The following is a 22,852-nucleotide window of genomic DNA, read 5'->3' as shown; positions in this document are numbered from 1 at the left end:
GTAACAGTGTGATTGATGTTTTAGTGCCAGGCCATTTCCCTTGCTCTCCATTGCAGTGACATGCCATGTTCGCCAATCTCTCAAACACTGAGTCGGAATGGCCACCAACACTGTGTGGTCAAATACATGGCACACATCAGGACTCTTCCCCATTGGAACCTGAGCTCAGGGTCAGCCTTTGTTGTTGCAGCAAAGCAGCAGTAATAGAGTGCAATTACGATACACACAACACACTCTTCTCAGGTTGTTGCTAAGTGTAATGGCTCAGCTGGCGAAGCGCACACACACGCCGTATCTACTGCCTTGAAAGAACACACTCCGATGTTTACAACCCTCCCACCCACTCCTGTCGTGATCTCAGAACGTTCCCCACAACAGAGGGGTCAAGAGAGGTGGCTTGGCACCTCAGGAAAAGACACAGCGCTGTGCGGAAAGGCTAAACTTCCTCCACGCCAGCAGTTTGCCAACAGAAAAATACATGGATGGAGCAGCGTTCAAAGAGTATTGATGATATGTTTCAAGTGGTTCTCAAGCACAAAACTTTGTCTAAGAAAGAAACTGAATGTATTCCAGTGCAGCTAAAGAACTCTGATTTGTGTGAGATGCAGAGCGCAATGCAATGTGTTCATACTGACACGCAAAGGCTAATTCTAAATCAATTAACTGAGCTAAACATTTAGCTAATTTAATTCAGCACGGTAGCCATAGGTACTGGATGCTGCAGTCGCAAATTAGTGTCTAGATTTGTATTAGCGTGCTTCCTGAGTAGTGATTCCATGACCTTTGTGTTGTTAGCCGCTTTGCTCTTGCAGAGGTGACACAATAACACATATCAATCATCCATCATCAGAATGTGATCTCTAGATCTCCTACATGGAAACCTGTACATGATCATATCTATTCATTAGGGATGGATAAGCGTCTCATCCAGCTATTCTCACAGCTGGATGAGACTATATGTCAACAGCAATTGAGAAATAATCAGCTAATCATCACTATCGACTGCTTTCCCTGAATGACTATGACTTGAGCGTTTGGTTGCAGTTTCCACTATGAATAAATGAATCACTCCTGCGCATGTTCTCCTACCTCAGGGCTGGACCAAGGAGCATCCATGTGGATGTATGTGTGGGTGGCTTTCTGAAGTTGTGCGTTTACCTTCACTTTTGTGGTTTCCATGTTTGACTTCAAGAGACCATCAGCTCCAGTTCAGAGGCATACTCATCCCGTTGGTATGGAGCACTGTTTGATTTAAAGTTGTCTCTGTAAGTAAACACATCAACGTTTTTGACAAGTGCCTGAATCTGTCAAGGACATGCACGTCCGTAACGTATGCAGCTGATGTGACTGACTGACTTCCTGAAACTGCCCCCGCCTAAGTCTCGGGGCTGTAAGAAATCCTGCGACTGAAATATTTATCAATTGCATAACCACCAGGGGAGATTGGCCCAGTAAAACATTTCCCGGAACATCAACATAATGTAGCATCAATGTGCTTTATTATGCAAGACGGGCTCATATTTTGAAAGCCTGACGTCTCTTTTGATCACGGCTCCCTGTTTCTCAATTATGCCCCCTGGAAATCTTGATTAAAAATAGCTTGCGGTGAGGAGTCAGTGGCGAGAGATGCCCTACAGACATTGCAAAAGACACTGCTAATTTGCACCTGCATTGTCACTCCCGGGGTGGAATCAGAAATGGGATTGACGGACAAAATTAGCCGAGCTGTCTGACAGAAACAGGGACAGATTTTTCCTCGTGTTAGAGCTGTACGAAATGTAACAGAAATTCGCCTCACTTCCTGTCCTCTTCCACCGTGGTCTCACATGATGGCAATCTGGTTCTGTGTCTGTGTCTGTGCCTGTGCCGCTGTCCGTGGTGCTGAAGCCCTCTCACAGACCCAGTGTTAGTGGCAGCTATGGTGACACGGCTGAGGCTGTGTGCTGCGGGGGCCATATGGGGAGGTTCAGGCCAGGTGAGGCCGTCAGAAGCACCTGCCAACACATTCCGTCAGGTTATCGACCTTCTCTAGGTGATAGCAGAATTATAGTTTATCCTATAAATTACTTGTCCACATCACCATACTTTTACATAAAAAAAACATATGCAAACAGTAAACAATTTACAATATGACACATACAAACATGACCTTCTCAACTTCTACAGATAAAGGTACCGTACCTATAGAACACATATACTGGCAACCACTGAATAGCACTTTCTATTTCATATGCTCAGACTGACACTGCATTTATTACCAGATCATTTGGTCATGGATAGTACAAATTTATACTAAATATAGTTTAGACAGGTGTTTAAATAATGGCCAGGAGTCACTTACAAATGATATTTTTTTTCAGCAATTACATTCTATAAAAAAGTTGATCAGTTTTTTTTTTTCTGATGAGATTCTGTAACTCATTTCAGTATAACTACAGTATACAGTATGTTTGCCATACGCCAACGACAGAGAGGTTGTGCTTGAGCGATACCAATAGATGAACATTTCCTTTGACTACAAATGAGTGTTTCCAATTCACAAAGTATTGCTTGACACCATTCAACAGCCATCTGGAGCTGTCATATCGAGCTGTCAACCAGTCACACCGCAGCACCTAATTAGACAGTGTGCCGTGACAAAGAGAGTCCCGTCTCACCGTTCACAGATGTACATTCAGCCAAACCTCAGCAATATTTAAAACCTCCCCGAGCTCAGCCTAGCCTAGCAGCGCACTCCAGTCAGCGCTCTCATTACGCTGAAAAGGTTTAGGAAGATTTGTCACATTCTGACGAATGAAAGAGAGCCAGGCATGCATAAGTGGCCAGATTTTCCACAAACCCCCATATGTATGCAGACACGCGCGCATACACACACGCATGCACGCACACACGCACACACGCACACACACACACACACACACACACACACACACACACACACACACACATATCCACTGTATGTTTCTGTACGGTGCATGAACTCAACAGATGCCATATGCATCAATAAATACATACATTATTTCATTCAAGTGGGGCCTCCAACCTACCCATTTTCACCAGATGTTCCATATGAGGTACTCTCACTTGTCCTCTACTGTAACTACAAGATAATCCATTTCACTCACATCTGGACAACATAAGCGGTTAACTGTAGGTGTAGAACTATTCTCACACATAAAATGTGCCATTTGTTTAATGTGAGGGCATTTTCTGTGTAAAAGCCCAGCTCTGTTGTATGACTAATCCTGAAGGAATTGCTTTTCCACGCTTTTGTCTGGTCTTCATCTTTTGGAAGGGCTCATTATCAAACATCATCTCCGCACCCACCAGCATCAACAGAGCTGATCTGCTGTTGCCATGCTTGTAGATACAGGCCTCAAGCCTAGAGAGAAAGAGGTGATGGGAAAGGTTTGTTCACTGTGGTATTTACCCAACTCTACTAAGTCAATAGATGACATTGATCACTACTATAGCGGATAAGACACTAGCACTCACCACTCCTACAGTATGTTTAGAAGCTCACACAGTGCCTGATTACGTACGATATAGAGGGATTTTATTGACCCGCGGTTTATTCATAGTTTAGCTCCTCTTGAGCTGAACATTCACTTCACTCTACCACAGAGAGGTTTTACAGTGGCTGTAGAAGCATCTTTACCTAAATGAGAGTCGTTTATTTGTTGTGTGAGTGTGAGTGTGTAAGTGTGTGTGTGTGTGTGTGTGTGTGTGTAATATTCTCTCCTCACATTATCTGAATCGCTTTTCACACTGTTGGTATGGCTCTCCTTTCTTCCATTCATTAGCGTCCGCCTCTCTCGACACTCCCACAGAAAATCAACAGCGGCGGCGGCAGCAGAAGCAGAAGCAGTCGTAGTAGCAGGAGCAGCGCTCAGTGACTCTGAGCGAGCGCCGTCCTGGTTTGACTGGAGTTCAGAGAGAGAAAGAGAGAGAGAGATAGAGAGAGAGAGAGAGAGAGAGAGAGAGATAGAGAGAGAGAGGGGCAGGTGAGGGGGGAAATGAGGCCCTGTGCACTTGAGCACATTTCAGAAATTAAAACATGGCTTGGCAGCATCTGCCAGTCTGGCACCACAGATCGCTACTCTGTCATATCCCTTCAGCCCCGGCGCTTGCATATCCCAAGTGCTTGAATATGTGTGTGTGTGTGTGTGTGTGTGTGTGTGTGTGAGAGAGAAAAGCGTGGGCATGCCTTTTCCGGTGTGAAATATGCAAATGCATCAATTTGCACTCAAATCACTTGACACCCTCTCCCACAGTAACACACACACACACATACACACACACACACACACACACACCCATACTGTATACACAGACATAAACACATACACTCAAGCACACACATACACACACACACACACACACACATAAACACATACACTCAATAACACACACGCACACACACACACACACACAGACATTGGCCATATTCTGAAATGCGACTGGTGCTATGACAGGTGTGAGTAGGGACCTGCCAAGTACACAATGAGACATAGAGGCTCACGGATGCCATTAAAATAGTGAAGCAGGCGTGGAGAGGAGAGAGCCACTCAGAGAGGCGGGAGGACCGCGAGACAGGCAGGCAGGCAGACAGACAGATGGGAAAGGCCGAGGTGGTGGCGATGGTGCAGGTGGCGCTCTCTCGCTCCTCTACCTGGGCACAGAGAGAGGCCTCTGGCAGGGGGCCACCGTCCGTCGTCTGCACTGGGGGTTCTGTCCAGGTCTGGGCACAACATTGGCTGTTGTCAAAAGGGGCTTGGCAGCAAAAAAAAAGGCAGCGAGCTCACTGAAGGAATTCTAAGGGCGGATGCCACTGCTCAGATGCATGACATTACTGAAGGAAGGGAAAGCACCGGCACTGTTATTACACGGCGGCAATCATGAGACAGTGAGCGACGTGTGTGCGAGATTGAACTTCCCTCTTGGGGTTTCAATAACTCGATATTGGTGTAATAGCAATAATCCAAGTGTACAGTCTCCACACGGTAGGCAAAGAGGGAAGATCATAACATATCTAACATATAAAGCATACGTATATTGAAAAATATTGAAAAATATGACATCTTGCAATATATATATACAGTATATATTGTCATATCTGTGTGTACAAGATATTATAATGTCTTTACCTTTACCTTGACATGCAAATAAAACAGACCAATATCAAACCGATAACACGGATGGAAAAAAAAAATCGAAATGTCAAGTCAAATTCCTCCCACCCGGTAAAGCTAGATTGGATTTGGAAACTGGGATTGAGTGCTAGGTTTTGGATTTGGGCAGCAGCTGATGTGTGATGTGTGATGTGTCTGGGTGTGACTGGCACGGTCAGGGGCTGCGGCGGGCCTGCCATGGCTATGGGGCCGTCCGACAAGCCAGCCAAATTGGTCTGAACGCCTTGATACCCAGCCAAGGCGTCCATCTGCCTTTGCACTCCCCTCTCTGTCTCTCCAGCACTCGCTCGCTCTTCTCTCTCAATGCATATTTCTGTCTCTCTCTCTATCCATTACTGTCACAAAATAGAAAAAGCTTATATTCTTTGAATGTGGTCTTTTTTTATACTAAATGCACACATACTGTATATATTACAGTAACTTTACGCATAGTTAATCTTCCCTTGTCTCTCAGTCAGTCGTTTAGTTTCTCATATAAACATAACAAAAACAAAATCTTCCCTAGGTACCAGTGGTTGGCAGTTTAACCCAAAATAGCATCTGTGATTGTCTTTTCTCCAGACTCATTATGCAATGTGTTGGCTTGAGGGAATCAACACCAGACATCTCATGGCCCTGTGTCATTTAACGCTTCGAAACGGGCAAGATGAACAATTTATTCATTTACTTCAAAATAAAAGACACACAAACGATTAAAAAGAACATTCATGGACTTTGAACTCGCTAAATTATAGTTTATAGTTCAGTGCTTTCATTCAAAGATTTGTTTTTAAAGAAATGTGCTCAGAAGAACCCCATGATTATTTGAAACTATTCTGAGAGGTTGAATCATGCAGACGTACTGTATTCAGTAGAACACCGCTATGGGTCTGCTCTAATTTCCAATACGTACTTTTGCTTCCTCAAGTTCCCAGCGGGGAAAAGTGAGATCTCAATTGAGTCTCAATTGTCTGCCGTGAAACTAGTTTGGGGAAATAATTGAGACCGAGTATGAAACAGGGACTGCTCATTGTTTAAATTAGAAGAAGAAAATCATTAATGATGCTCTGTATTTTGGTTGCTTTGTTTTTTTTTATTAGTCATGACGATCTTAACGTGCTCTTGCTCATTAATGCTGAAACTGTTGTGGCTAATCATCACAGTTTGTTTTCTGTAGTCTCAAAGGGAGCTTCAATACACGAGGCAGGCTGAAACCAACGGAGATATTTATGTGGCAGAAATAATAATCCAGAGCTTAATGAAAACAGATTAATGAAGCCCCTCATTTTAGCTAAGGGTCCCTTTCAATAAAATCATACTGATGTGTGATTGTGAAGACCTATAGCCAACACCGGTACCTCTACGTTTTTACAAGGGGGACTGTAAACATTTCCCTCAGCGTACGTTGCACCCTGTCACTCCCTAAAGATGAAATATTAGCTCAACTAGTGGTGATCCCAGAACTTCAGAACAGCATCCATTTTCTTTTTTTTTCTTGAAAAAAGTCCCTTTGAGCAGTTCAATCAGCTCAAACAGTTGGAGATATATAGCATCAACTGGTGCAAATTAGTAATAATACTAGGTTTAAAAGGGATAAATTGCACATTATATTTCACATCAGATTCTTGGAGAATTAACATGCATCTACTGTGCACTCTATCCATTCTGCCTTCGTCTGATTCAGACGTTCTTCTTCAGAGGCCCTCAGCAAATGGCCGTTCTACCTGTCAAAACCAGCATGCTGAAACTGACAGCCTGCTGCAGCTTGATCACCATGTTCTTTAAAAACAGGATGATTAATTAACTCTGACGGAGAAGACAAGTCTCGAACAGATGTCTTAAAATGCTCCTTTGCTGTCCTCCTTTTTTTAATTAAACATCTTGCCTGCTGGAGAAACTTTGTTAAAAGCGACAAACTCACAGATAAGGAAACAGATCACGACTCTGCGTCTGAGCAATTTCCATCAAAGTAAGCTTGACATGAAGAGCTAATTGAAACAGACCCAAAAGGAGAAAAATATCCCCATTTTGGAGCTTTGGGGACAATCGTCACATCTATATCCAAAGCTTATGATTTTGTTATCCAGGCGATGATTGCCACTTTTTTATTTTCATTTAATGCACATGCATGACTAAAGATTAATCTGTGACTGCTTGATATTCTTTTTTATTATTATTTAAATGTTTCTCTCTATTAAATACAAAACATGCCACCTTCTTACACTTGCCATGACTTCAGAGAACCGTACGTGGCTAGCCCTTTGGTAAAAGTATGTCAGGAGACAGTCAGTTGAAATTTCCTCTGAGAGTACTGGCAAAACGTTCTACCAAGAAAAAAAAGCATATAAGTTTTAAAATGATTTTGGCAATTGTCAAGTTTTGTATGAAATGTAATTGGTCGTTTGTATTTCACTGAAACCATCAGTATGTTTATATTTACACAATCACCCTAAAACTAATTACCAGTTAGTTTTAATGTTTTGAATAGGCAATTTCAAGATCATCAATATTTCTGTTTATTGTATCTACTGTATATAGCTTTGGGGCCAGTATGAAACAATTTTTTTTGTAATGAAAGAATAAAATTCAACTAAGATTCACATCCACAGCCCTCTATGGCTTGTACTAACCCCAGGTAAAGGTGGCTTCAGCATCTCAGACAGAGTGAAGACAGAGCCTCAAATAAATCTTTTATAGAAGACATTTTTTCCCCTCAACCTCCAAAGCCCTCTTGTTTCATTCCCGCTCCAGTGTGAGCGATGCTTTTACGCCTCTCCGTCTCAGTCCTTTGCTTCACACCGCGAGTTCTTAGCTGTGAAGAAAAGTCCGCGGGGGTTTCGAGAGTACGACATCGGTGGCTGCTTGGCCATTATGCTGTGAACACTCTCACCACTGCACATTTCAATTTGGGGGTCAAAGGTGTCAATGACACCATGCTCGGTGGCTTGCTTTTTTCTACATAACTAGAAAGCTGAAATGACTGTCTCTCACCCTAAGAGCCTGCAGTCTGTGGTTGTGAAGACCATTCTGCTCACAGAGGTGTTGGATATGAATGCTTTACGTTCCACTTCCCAGTGTGCATAATAAGATGGATAAGCCATCCATGGTTTCACAAAGAAGATTCACAAAGACATTTTCTTCTTGTTCAGACCTACTGTACATAGATGACTAATTAGAAAGGCTAATTATCTGGTCGTTACACTGACAGACATCTTGCCTCTGGCTTTGTTTTCTCCTGATTGCATTTTGTCACGTGTCTACAGTCTTTCATATTATAGCTCATAAGGAATACCAATATGGAAAACAACATTGTTTTATATTAAAAGGTAAATTAAGTATAATCTAATTTCAACTTTGAGAGGAATATTTAAATTTGAGTTGCAATTACACTTGGGCAAACATGTGAAATTCTGTATTGCGTTGGAATTGTACACCTTGGTCTGTGTTTCACAAGGGAAGTATTAGAACCAGTTCGGTACAATCTGACAAAAAAACTAAATATATGAGTTTTTATTCTCTAAATATTTGTCTTCAAATCAATACAGCTTTTGGTGTTCAGAATGTGTTGGCATTCTGTAAGGTTGTCTTTGCTTTTAGTTAGTGTGCATAGTTTCTAAGGTGCCTTGCCTCAGGTTTTGACACTATCTTCCATTTGAACTTGTGCTTTCTGAAAAGCACTTGTCAGCTCTGGCAATAGGGTAGCAATCACTCTCATCAACACCACTAATGAATTGCCAGAGTTGTTGTTTGGCTTTTGATGCCACGATTTATTATCCTCCAATAGTGCAGCTCAGCGCCCCGGATATGAGTTTCTGTGGGTGCCAATCGCTGAGCAGAAGACCGGGCCGTGAAAGAGCCTCTGGTCCTTTGGCTGAGCAAACAGACCAAGGGTGGCAGTCACACTCCTGGCCGTCTGCGGCTGATTGAAATGACTTTTCTTCCTTCTGTCTTTAAAGTGGTGTTTACCGTCTCCATCCCCAGCAAACCTCTACGATCCGGCCATTCACATGCAAGATGTCTCAGGATTGTTGACTCAACTCAAGTATTGCTTTGTGTGCCACTGTTGTTTGTGCTGGGGCCCTGGAAAAGGTCGGCCCAACAACAAAGCAAATAGACCCACCATCATCAGGTAAAACGTAAAATAATATAATATACTGTACAGTAAGATATATAAGGTATCATAATACTATGATAAGAGAAGGATGATATCATATAATAAGAGAATAATATGTATGTACTGTATGTATGTGTGTTTTGGCCGATATAATCATGAAAAGCCAACATAATATACATCTTCCCTCATATCCCACTTTTCTTTATAATGTTCCTCAGAGAAGTCCACTCAGCTATGTGGAGTGTGATTATGAGGGGATATACTGTATATGGCAGGCTTGCTGAAGAAATGTAAAAAAAAAAGACCTGGCCATTATTGTGATGGAGTCGCATGTGTTTTCTCATTACCACATTACGATGATGGAATTGAGTCCATTCGTCATCACTAAGCCTCCTTATCCTTCAGCTGCCCTCTCCACCCATGGGGGTTTTTCACTTCTTCTCTTCTGTGTGACGTCTCTGTTGGCGACGGGGGACACACCCCCGCGGGTTATTTTGTCGTCGTCGGCATGGAATTTCGGCGTGCGTCTCGACGGCGCGCGTGCCGCGTGAGCTCTGACTGGTTCCCATGGAGCTCGGGAACGCAGGCATCAAACAGCGCAGCTGATTCAACTCACAGGGGCACCGTACCATTGAGGGATTACTCCACCAGATGCAAGTTCTAAAGCTACTTATGTGCCCGTGTGTGTGTGTGTGTGTGTGTGTGTGTGTGTGTGTGTGCTCTTGCATGTGTATCTCAGGCACATAGAGAAAGATCACAGGATGCTTAATTTAGCTGCAAATTGTAGATGAAAGCCTCCCTGGGCGTTTGGGACAGCTACCTGCGAGCATAAGGCTTTGTCTTGTTTTTTTTTTGTTGTTTCCGCTGTAGGTTTGATAGCTTGTCTTGAGCACCTTCAGGCAGACTGAGAGTGCCCCCCCCCCCCCCCCCCCCCCCCCCCCCCGGGACACTGGATGAAAGCCACACTCGGCTATATAAATAGAGACTAACCCCAAAATGCTAGGAAGATTAGAGGAAACAAGGAAGCAAACATACAAAAATAACCCAACTTTTGGTCTCACTTCTTGGTTACATGTGGGAAGGTTAAAAGCATCAGAATAACAATGTGTGACTTGCACTCTGGTTTTCTTTTCAAGTGGACGACCATTTCAGGCAACGTGCCCATTACAGACATTACAGAGGTTATGTTTATGTTTCTCAGCAGGCGCTTATTTTGCATGACATACTTTAACGCGTTGATTTGTGCCACTTTTATAATTTCAGCTTTCACTACACTTTTTACCTACTTTATTACAATAAATACTTAGCAATAGGACATGAGTGGGAGTGGGGATGGGAAAGGATATCGCCTCGGCTGTAATTTGGCTGTAGGTACTGTACAAGGTACTTTTTACCCTCTCTTTGATACATTTGCTAATAATATGAATACTGCATGTTTCTGTGCTTGAGCCAGTATGTGTTACGATAGAAACAGAGACAGACAACGTGAAAACGTCAAAGACAATCTGCAACGCAAAAAAACCTATTGGATCCAACTTTGAAAGTGTGTCTCATAGACATCAAATACAAAACACCTTTGATATTCAAACCCATTCAAATGCTTTCGGGAGATTTGTTGTGATCAGAATTTATAAAATGCAAACTAATGACAAAAATATTGAAATTTGATTTGCGGTAATCAGATGCTTTAATTCGACTCTGCCAAACTAAACACAGATGTGTCCTAGGTCTTTGATCTACCATTACATATCACTGTGGCTGGATTGCACTCCCCTTGTGGTAATATCACTTGATTGGGCATCATTTACATCACTATACAGTGATTTTACAATGAATGAATAGACTCATCATATGAACCCAAAATAGTCTAGTAATCTAAATCGCAAGGATCAAAAGTACAAGGCAATAGGCGTGCGAATGCAATTGGCCAGCTTCAACCTTTTTTTCTCATTACCTCTAAGTGAAGCAACAGGATCTTTACAACAGTATTGTTTGTAATTATTCCATTTTATCGCAGATATTGACCAATCTACTGGATTCTGCTAATACTTAACTAATTTCTTTTTAGCTGCGATGGCGTAAACATGGGTGAATCAGGAGGAAAAACATTCACTAGACACTGTCTGCTTAGCACACCACTGCAGGCAGCACTCCAATAAATGTATGCATGCGTTTTGGCTTCCCTTTTAGGGGCCAATAGGGATGCTTTTGGCTACAAAAGTTCAGTTCTCTAATGTACAGAAGACATAAAAAGTGTGTGTGTGTGAGTGTGTGTGAGTGTGTGTGTGTGTGTGTGTGTGTGTGTGTGTGTGTGTGTGTGTGTGTGTGTGTGTGTGTGTGTGTGTGTGTGTGTGTGTGTGTGTGTGTGTGTGTGTGTGTGTGTGTTTTGATTTGTTAGCTACTATATCTGTGTCCTTATTCTCCCTGTACTTAGATAACCTGAATTTCCCAACATGGGGAGACTAACAGAGTGGAGTGTATTGCGAGTTCCAAATCCCACTTGATAAACCCAATTAGAAACATATTCCAAAACACACATTGCCCAGACTCCAAATAAAATTTCTATGACTAGAGGTTTGTATACGGTATTTGATGATTACTGACAATGACTAGCCATGATGAATATGATAAATATGAATGATCAACATCAGCCGAAAATAAATAGATAGATAGATAGATAAATAGATAGATAGATAGATAGATAGATAGATAATTTATTCATTCCAAGTAGGCATCCAGTAGCTTATACAACCATAAGACATACACACATACAGTATATCTCACATACATGAAGAGCATCTGAAGAGCGGTCTGGTATGGACCAAACAACTGGTAGTGAATCTTGTAAGTTTGTGTATAAAAGCCCTTCTGAATAAAGAACTCACTGCCACCTGAAATTATTTAGTCTGCAGTTAAATGTGTCAGGTAGGAAGACTTTGTCATTTTTTATTTTTCAGTTGGGAGGTGATTAAACACATGTAAGTACAGAGTAAATGTGGGGTGAGCCTCCTGTCTGTACTGATACCAATTATCTACCATCAGCAGCTCTCTCACACGTCTGTGCCTCACTCAGTAACCTAACACACACACACACACACACACACACACACACACACACACACATTTTCCTGAAGGCCATGTGACTCAAGGTTCAGTCTTATCTCCCAAAGTAAGACTTTCATTACTGCCTGTCGTGCCTCTTGCGGCAGACTTGTCAATGATAACCAAAAGATGCCATCCTCTGACACCTCAATCACACCCAGACAAACTCCCCCGAGGGCGAGCGGACAGAAATCCACCACGGAATGCCAGCCCTGATCTCAGAAATGAAGAGACAATCCTGCTCATGGAAGAATAGGATGTTGGAGGCTTACACAAAAAATTGCTGGGAGTGAGGTGTGTCGTCCAGTCACTGTCACATGCAACGTTCTGTGTCTGTGACAGAAACTCTCCACAGATTTTTTTTTTTTTTTCAGAAGAAAAAACCTCTAGACCTTATTTCTTTACCTGCCATCATGTCTGTGTCTCAGGGAAAGCACAAAAAAAAAAAAAACATGGAGGTGAAAATAAGGCCTCAGGGGATTTCCTCTTTAATTTAGAGTTGAGTGTTTCTCAAAAATGTGGCAGGGAATGGCTATAGCAGTTAAGACATTTGGACACTGTGGTTTTGGTTTTATTATTATTCTTAGTAAAAAGTTTGGAAAACTTCTAGAAAGTATCATTGAATCATTGAGAGGATGTGTGTGCTCCTCAACAAATAACATCTAACAAAGCGGAAAAAAATCTAAACACACTAGCATACTTGCAAGTTAACTTACAACTTGTTCCAGCACAATTATTTTTCTCCAACCTGTACTTACACTAAATACGGCTAAACAAACTATATGAGGTAATAATAGTTATACACTCTTAGAAAAAAAAGTTGCTACATAGAACCAAAAACTGTTCTATTGCATGCCGTATGGCACCCCTACATGGTTCTTTAAAACATTTTGAAGGGTTAAATCAAAGGAACCCCTAATAGTTTTTTCAAGCCTGCATGGTTCTAATAGCAGCCCAAAAAAAAACTTATTTTAAGAGCGTACGGTTGCACTACCTTCTCTCCTTTGAATGATGTGGTTTTGCCGGAAGTCTTTCCTTTTGCTAAATTTAAACACAATGGTATTGAGCTACCCAGAACCATTGCAAGACCTTATTCATGGCTTATTCATTGAACTTGAATAATTGATCTAACACACTGCAAAACGGTTGATAGATTATCTATAACTAATTCATTAGTATTGTAATACTAAATTTGAAAAGTTGAAATGGCTTGTCGGAACTACACTAAATCTTATGCCTGGTTTTTAAAACTTTGCATTCAGCTGTAACTAGGGAAAATTATGTGTGGAGATTCAGATAGAGAATATATAGTTTCACAAGTTTGAAAAGTCTCGAACAATACTACAAATATTAACACAGTATTTCTATTGAAAGACATAAATATACTGTACATTACACTAAAGGCAACCATGTGAGATTGTTGTGTCATCTGTAGCGAATGTTAACTCATGTAGACTTCAAAGCTCAAACCCCTCCATTACTATCAGGGATGTAGTGGTAAAATAAGATGTGGATAAACTATTAATTATTTACTATATGATTTGGTAGTTTCAGAAATTGCTACATAAAAAAATTAAAGAATGCATTATGCATTGAGCAAGAATGATGACATACATACTAGTATGAGAATTTGCTCAACAAGAATTAGTCTGCTCCTGGAACAGTAGTGTATACGAATATGCATTCATGATGGACCAGCACTGAGAGATGCAATCAACAGTGTCATAATAACAGATAACACTATGGACATCATGGGATTTTACAAACATCTGACTAGTGAACAGAGTAGAGAGTGTGGCCTGCCAGAGAGACTGAGAGGTGGTAGTGGGCCTTTAGGGGTGAGTGGAGAGTTGTGATCCCTGCATGGAGCACTCTAACATCAGGGAGACTGCGTTGCATTCCAGCCAACGCGGTGGAATGATAATGAGAGAGAGGGATACAAAAAACGTCCCGCTCGGTAAACAGAGCCAACACCCTTCAAACAGGGGCATCGCGATTGCCCAAGAGACACTAATCGCGTCGCCACACTGACGGTCAGAAGGGCCACTTAGGAGACAGGCGTAATCCTAATCAATGGCCCTTGAGGTGTCCAAGCGATGCATTTATTTCAGCTATCCTAGCACGACGGGAACCTCCCCAACAATTCAGGAGCTCTTATCCATCCAGAACGCCTCAATTACCCTATAGTGCCTCGGTCACACCTCTTAGGGTCATTTTTTTCTTCTGGAAAACAAAAAAGGGTAAACAGCCCCTTCCCACGGCGCCTGCTTTAGACAACCCTTCTTTTAATGGGATATCGATTAAATATGAATTGAGAGCGCTAGTGGAGAGACCATGTGATGTGTGGTTATTGCAAACTAGCCTACCGTCACGAGAAAAACTCCTGATCAATGCTGAATTAATTGTGATCCCCTAAGGTTGCCGAGGCACAAACACATTTGGGGGCTTGGTGGCGGTTGGAGTGGGGTGTGTGTGGGGGGGGGGGGGGGGGGGGGGAGTGATTTCTGCTGAGTCAGCTGAGAGTAGAGAAGCCACTGCACTCATGGCTGGCTATATACTCTCTTTTCCCCAGCTGAAAAGCTTGTAAAAGGCAATTATTTTTCAACCTTTACAGTCCTTCAGATTACATGCTTGCACAAAAGGTAGGGCAGCATAGACCAAACTGTGCCCAATTGCTGAGTCAAAGCACTGTACTTGGCAAACAAGAGGAGATATCAACTCAAATTCGAAACTATGTATCCCATATTTGATTTGTTATCATTTGCAAAGTACATTATATTTCAGAAAAATCACAGATAAAACTTTTTTTTTTTTATGATTTGTTAACATAACAGTTTGATAGTAGATGTTAACCACTTCTCCAAACTTAACACAGCCGCACACATCTGCCGTACATTGCCCATTTTTCTGCTCAAAACTACATTTTGTTCATCTTGTAGATTTCAAGGATTTGATTGCCTTCCGTTTCACTGGGCCGAACCCAAGTGCGATTACTCCCCACTAGCCCTGACTCAGCTGGTCTCTGATCACGTTTAATTTTTGTTTGCAGACCCGGGTCTGTTTATGCCTTTATGCCTCTATTTACCAAATAAGCTAGATAGAGCACCGGAGTTGGAATTGCACTGGAGTTCTAGTGGAGTTCTAGACCGCGGGATTCTGTCCAATTAAAATGGTTTACCAATATCACTAAATAACATCGCAAAAAACTAAACAAAAAGTTTATTTGGAACAGATAGAGCAAGCCTTATAGATATCTTAGTCAACACAAACACAACACAAAACTCTCTACATGTACATACACTTTACAACTTTACACTAACTTTTAAAATTACACAGCAAAGTATATTTCAAAACTACTCTCTTTGTAAATGTCAAGTTGTCTGATAAAGCCGTCAGCAGGTTATATTGTCTTGGTTAATGCCAAGTTGTCATAATAAAGACATTCTAAGCATGTCAACTTCACCTTTAAATGTCATTAAATAAATAAATGACACTTAATGACAACAGTCATAAACATTCCTAAAGGCTCCTTAATGTTCTCGGCCAGTGTCATGTTATGGTTATTAAGATGGTGTAATGTCCATCTTATGCACACCCCTTCAAATCATTTGTTACTGACTTTTCAATTTTGGCATGCTGTGTGTAAGCATTTGAAAATAAACATTCATCATTTTGGTATTGGGCAAACTTTGTGTATTCTAGAAATGTGTTCATTCCCTGTATATTGTGTGAAATCAACATACTGTACTGTATGTGTTAATGGTATAGTCCAAAAAATATGGATGCTAGTACTAATTGTATTGAGAGTTTTGAAAATGTGACAGCAAACTGGACAAAAGTAGATCAATCGTCATGTAAAATATTATGAATTGTCCATTTTATGAAATACATAATTAGCATGCAATCCAATGCATCCATCAGGTCATGACCCATGTGTTAAAGTGGCCCGCCTTTAACTCACAATGCTTGTTATACTATACATATTCTACTATCATGCATGGGCAAGTAGGCTACATATTGTTGTGAGGAGTTCTCCTTCACATAACAAATGCAACCAGTCAGAGAAAATTGGCTGAACTGCATGTTTAAACCACAAAACACAATAGATAACCCAGAACAGTAATAAACAAGCATTTCACATTTTACACACTTTAGATAAATCAGCCAGAATCTACTTCACTCTGCTCAACAGGCGCCAAGCATACGCTGTTCATTGGACCACTATACACTTTAGCATTCAGTCCGAGAGCACTATCCTTTCCCTCTCTGACATGCAAAGTAGAAAGTCATTTCCTCCCCTCCGACTCCTCGTCTCAAGATGTTTATATGCTTGTGTCTCAAAAGGGTAATTCCACTGTGCGAGCAAAAGGTTGAGTCATTTTGACTGGCTCTGTCTTCATTTGTTTCTGTTATCAGACCAGGGTGGGTTATTTGACAAGAGGGTTGCTCTGCCGTCTGCGAGATCTTAAAGCTGATGCGTATCGGTGATATTAAATATGCATGTGCGGGAGGACTCAAAGGGAAACGCAGACTTGTGGCCACCCATGCAAAAATGTCATTTCACTGGCTTAGATAAGACATTAGTCAGATAAAGCCGTCACCACTTTCCTGCGGTTATTAAAAGTTATGATAACTTTTGATATCTTTCAATATTATCTTTTTTTCCCAAAAAAAATGAGATTGGGGTGTAGCCATGCAGTTTGTTTTCTTGTCTGTCATCACCACAACCTTGGATGTTTTTTTGTAATAGATCTTGTCTAATCATACTCATTTTTCAGTAAACTGGAAGTTTCTACATTGAGTAACATATATTTGGAAATACTCACATTGTATACATGCATGTAAACGAACAACTACACAAAATGTATGAACCAATATGATCCACTATGCAACGCATGTAAAATGCATAACCAGCGCATGCTGGATATATATATATATATGTTTAATGGCATGAACCCATTGCCATTTATGTAATGCATATATGATTTTATGACAACAATTAAATGTTATGTGCCATGAAAGGGACATATGATACATGAACAATTTTATTGACTGTTTTAAATTAATATTGGTACCCTCCCGAATGGCTTCCAATGGCAAAACTTTGATGGTTGTGCACAATTTCATCATTGCAGATTTGAACAACATAAGGAGCTGTAGTTGGAGGATATCATCCCACCCAATCATGAAGTGTTGCATTGCATTTAACTACAGACCGGAGCAGCAGGCATAAAGTGGCACAACTGGCAAGAGTGCCCATAGCACATTCAGATCCATGTGCCCATCCATGGAGGCAATTCACTTGCTTCCTGCCAGTCTCCTCACCTGGCATAAAACCCCCAAAAAAGAATGATGGAATGGTGGAATTTCCAGGGGCTTCATGCAGAGGTTCAGGGGCATGGCAGTCTCCTAAACCTGGACACTTGTTTTTTGGTGAGAAGGGCAGTGAAGAGCCTCACTCTCCCCCTCCAGCACCCTCCGCACGTGCTCAGGAAGCTTATTCATTATTATGGACAAACTGGTCAATAATGCATCTGTGTGCTCTGCTCCGCGAGCTCTGTTCTGTCCTCTCGCGGCGCCCCAGACAGTAGGCTCTCAAAGGAGTCCCCACTCTCTGTCACCCTTTTAAACCACTGAAGTATAGGGCCCTCCATATTTCATGTGCGACCATGCATGACAGGAGATATGACAAGGGTTGACTCTGTATAATCTAAGGCCCTTCCAGCAGTCAGTGGCTACTGCAGGCAGTGCCATCTCGGATCAGGGAAAGTGTTAGGGGGGCTGTAATCTGTAATTTCTCAAGCAATGGACACACTCCAGGATCCATTTGCAGATGTGAGTATCAGAGGGGGAGAGAGAGGGGATTAAGAAGGTTGGATTAATAATCTGGTGTTAAACCCAGCCCATCAGGCCAAGTGGGTTTGGGACATTATGCTGATGGTGTGCAACATAATATGCAACTTCAAACTTCAAACGCCATAATCAGCACTCAGGTAACTGAATGGGCAACATTTAATGTGTAATTACTGCATCCAAAGGCAGCTCATGCAAAGTAGACCTAACCTCTGTTTGTTTGGATACAACATTTGCGATATAATTTATGTCTTGTGAAATATAAAAGTACCGTAATGTACTGTTATTATGATAATACCCAGGCTTCCAAGCGCTGCACAGGTTAAGTGGCAACAGCATATCAGACCATGAAGTTCTTGACGCTTTCATTCTCAAAACCAATTTCAAGTTTTTTGCCTTAAAATTGCACAGTGCCTACTTCAGAGACCACTGTTTCCACTTAGTTTGGCATATAATCAAATGGTTGACCTCTTTGGAAAGCTGAGACCCTGTAATTTCTTAGAAAACAATTAGAATTAAAAGCATCTCTGAATAACTGAGCCATAGCACCAGGTCCTGTGAAGCTGTGTGCAAAAGTAAATCAGTATAGAATGAAGGTGAGTATTTCAAACAGTTATTTGCAAAAGTATGCCCATGCGTTTTGCAAAATGCCCTACGGACATTCAAAATAGAACCTTTGTTTACCGAAAATGCATACTGGCAATAAAAGACTTAATGCATATGAACCCCTTTGTATGGCATAATCTTGTATCATCACACAGGTAACACACACAGTCTCATTCTTGTATTTGGATTGTATGTCAGGGATTCTGATATGGAATGACTATTAACCAAGAGTATCCATTTGTACAATTGGTGTGACTCAGATGGAATATACATCTACATAACTTCTATGGTATGAGACCACATGGATATTCCATTGCTATTGATTCTTGTGGACATTTCAAGACCCAATTTGCTACATCTACATAATCCTAAGGATATACACAAGGGCTTAGTAGGGAGACATAGTGAGTACATCAAAACGTTAGTCTTTTGCTGTGCACCGTTGCATTAAAAATTCATTCTTAGAAAACATCCGTGTTGCTCCGGTATCCCTCGTGACATAGTGAGATACATTTGATCATGTAAAGTGCTACACACATTTTACATGAAATATGTCATTTATTTCAACATATTGATGAGTCCAAGCTTTTAAATGTTGTATAATATAACTATGCTACATACAAATATGACTTGGGGGGGGGGGGGGGGGGGTAACTGTTCCATTTATGGTATGCCTGAGAACTACCACCTCTGACTCCTCTTGTTTGTTTAAGAATGTACACACCTGTCTCTGGACAACCATGGTTTGGGGCATGTTCAAGGTCATCATGATTCTGGGTGCTCTGCCTTGTATGTACTGTATGTCACACTGCTGTCTTGCGTTTACATAATGCAGACACTGCCTACTAGCATCCCAATACGTGGTAACTGTAGCTGATGCTGTCGTGCCGATGTTTGTGTGGAAATGAAATTTCAAATAAGCCCTCACAGGCTTCTCACAGGCTGCCACGAGTGACCTTTTCCCAACATCCGAAACAAAAGAAAAAAACTTCCGCTCAACTCTTACCCGTTACAGCTTCGTCTTACAGCATGCCGTCAGTCTGGAAAGGTGAATCGCAGGTGAATTATCTGCACTGATTCACTCTTGCCTATGTATTTCCTCATCCATCAACGTAATAGCCCACATTCTGGGGCATCAGGAGAACAGCCAAATCAGATTTGACGTACCAACAGGGCACAGCGGCGCTCAAAATCACAACCGTGTGCTCCTACAGTAAACTACCTCTCTGGGACAATTAGGGTTTTTCTGTCCTCCTTAATTGTAGACTCCAGCAGACCCAGTGCCCCCTGTCTTCTCAATGACCTCCAGGCTGGCAGAGAGAGAGTGTGTGTGTGTGTGTGAGTGTGGGTGTGTGTGTGTGTGGGTGTGGGTGTGGGTGTGGGTGTGGGTGCGGGTGTGTGTGTGTGTGTGTGCGTGTGTGTGTGTGTGTGTGTGTGTGTGTGTGGGTGTGGGTGCGGGTGTGTGTGTGTGTGTGTGTGTGTGTGTGTGTGTGTGTGAGTCTGGACTCACACCTCTCCTCCTCTCCATCCCTCACTCCCCCATTGTCAGAGTGACATTGAGCAGTAACCCAGCCGCGCTCATCCTTGCCCGCTGAGTGTACTTAGCATCCAGGCGTCGGCCATTCCTCATCACCGAGTGGATCGCCACTCCCGTCGAGACTGTTGTTTTACGGCCACACGGAGAGCACGAGAGAGAGAGAGAGAAAGAGAGAGGGGGATAGAGAGAGAGAGGGAGAGAGAGAGAGGAAGAGAGGAAGAGAGAGAGAGAGAGAGAGAGAGAGAGAGAGAGAGAGAGAGACACGAGACGGACACGGCAAAGGGAAGGAGGCGGCCACTTCTCCGGCGGTCAGCAGGGCGCTAGCTGGACCATGGCGGCTTCATTACAGCCGGTACATTAACCGTCCGCTCCCGAGGAGGGACCGCGGCGACCGCACCCCAGCCGGGCTCGGAAGGAGCGCAGCGCAGCGAGCGAGCGACTTCGTGGGCTATGGCCAAGGGAGGTCAATGGCCAATAAAAGGCATCCGTTTTCACGGCCCTGGCGACAGTGGAGACCTCCCACTCCACTCGAGCCATTAACTCCTCTTTATTGCCGGGCGTGGGGCGGCCCACCACTGAGCTCCCATAATCCCGTTCAGCTACCTTCACCTGACCTTCCATCATCAAAGGAGACGGACGAGAAGGAGCGGCGGCCGAGAGAGACAAAGACGACGAGCCTTGCCACACGACTACTAGAGAGAAAACTTGTGCGGAATGACAACAGCCTATTGATCGCGGTAGCCACTTAAGCATCAGCAGCCGTAACCACCGATAATTAGCTTCAGCTTTTTCTGTGGGTTTCCTTTCGCAAGTGTTTACTATGTGAAATATTTCTCCCCTCGGTATAAGACTGAAATATGGTAAATTAAAGAGATTCATTTGGAGTTTAATGAAAAGTAATTTCCCACAAATATTTACTGAGGGGTTTTTTTTTTTGGCTGGAGTCCTGGTAATGACCACAAGCTGTTTGGCTTGTGAAATGTGCTGCGAACACTTCTTGAGAACTCACCATAAAGCTGGCAGTCACAAGCGAGCCGTGAGAGTAGGCCTGTAAGTATCACGGAGAAGCACTCACACTGGACCCCTGCAAAAGATATCAATCAGATAAATAGTGGGAACATTTGTCGAGCAGACAATGTTGGCTCAAACACACGAGCGGGATTAAGTTGTCCTTTATCGATTCAGCATAGAATCTCTGATTAAGAACAAGAGAGGCGGCCTCACTCCAGGTGTCTAAGATTTCTGAATGAGAGAGCACTTCAGCGTCTCGGAGTGATTAATAGAGTTGCATACGTAGAAGGGAATGCTTAATCAACGATTCATGATCTTTCTCTCTCTTTCTCTCTGTCTCACACACACACACACACACACGAGCACACACACACACATGCATATAAATGGGCACACACAGAAACGGGCACACACATCGCATACACACACACACACACACACAGAGAGAGAGAGAGAGAGGGGCAGAGAAAGATAGAGAGATAGAGAAATTGTATCGTATCTCTGTTACAATTAGGCCTACTAAAAAATATCCAAATCTGCTTTACTATGATGCTTCTTATCATTAAAAAGTCACTTTTTGTGCTTCACAGACAGAACGGGGAGTGGAGTGATGGACCTCAACTCCTGAGGAGCATCCAGCTCAGTGACCTGTTACTCATTATAGACCACCAGTCAGCACCTAGAGCCATCAGAGGAAGCTGCAGTGGAATTCTCCTGGTCATTTCCAAACAAAGGGAACACGAGTACACCAACAAAATGAGTATGTAGTGGTCACCACAGCTGCTCTGACCCTTGGGACCTGCTGTGAAATAATCACGTTAGCCTCAAAAGCCCCTGCGCGCTACTCCTCTGGTTTATCCATGTGACAAAACACTTTGTTAAATACTGTGAGTGCCATGCAGGCATATTGCTTATGAATCTGTCAGAGCAATCCACCGCGCTCATATCACTGGCCTGTAAGGAAAGTGAATTACCCTCCCAATCACAAGCTGGCGTGACAAATATGCTTTTAATCTATGGCCGGCGTAATCTCATTATTTGATCCAAAGTGCTGTCCCTCGCGCACCTTTTGTGCCCAGATGTGCCCTTTCAACACCATTTCACTGTCAGAGCCAGAGACCGCCCAATGTAATTGTCACTGCAGACATGAAATGTTGATGCGTGTGTGTGTGTGTGTGTGTGTGTATGTGGGAGAGAGAGAGAGAGAGAGAGAGAGAGAGAGAGAGAGAGAGAGAGAGAGAGCAACAACGACAGGAAGAATGCTGAAAAGTACCACAGCGCCCTCTGCAGGCGGACTTTATGCACCATTAGCCGTCTGACTTTGGCAGAGGAAGGCTGAGGGGGTTTATGGAGAAAGAGGGCCAGGGGAGGCTACAACAGCTGGATGTATTGCCTAAGTTGGGTCTGGCAGCACAACACTGGCAAGCAGATAAGTGGCCCAGTGTTCGCTGTGAGAAA

The sequence above is a fragment of the Sardina pilchardus genome, chromosome 4 (assembly GCF_963854185.1).
Source record: "Sardina pilchardus chromosome 4, fSarPil1.1, whole genome shotgun sequence".
Classification (NCBI taxonomy): domain Eukaryota; kingdom Metazoa; phylum Chordata; class Actinopteri; order Clupeiformes; family Clupeidae; genus Sardina; species Sardina pilchardus.
The sequence above is the reverse complement of the archived record's forward strand: the minus strand, read 5'-3'. Positions refer to the sequence as shown.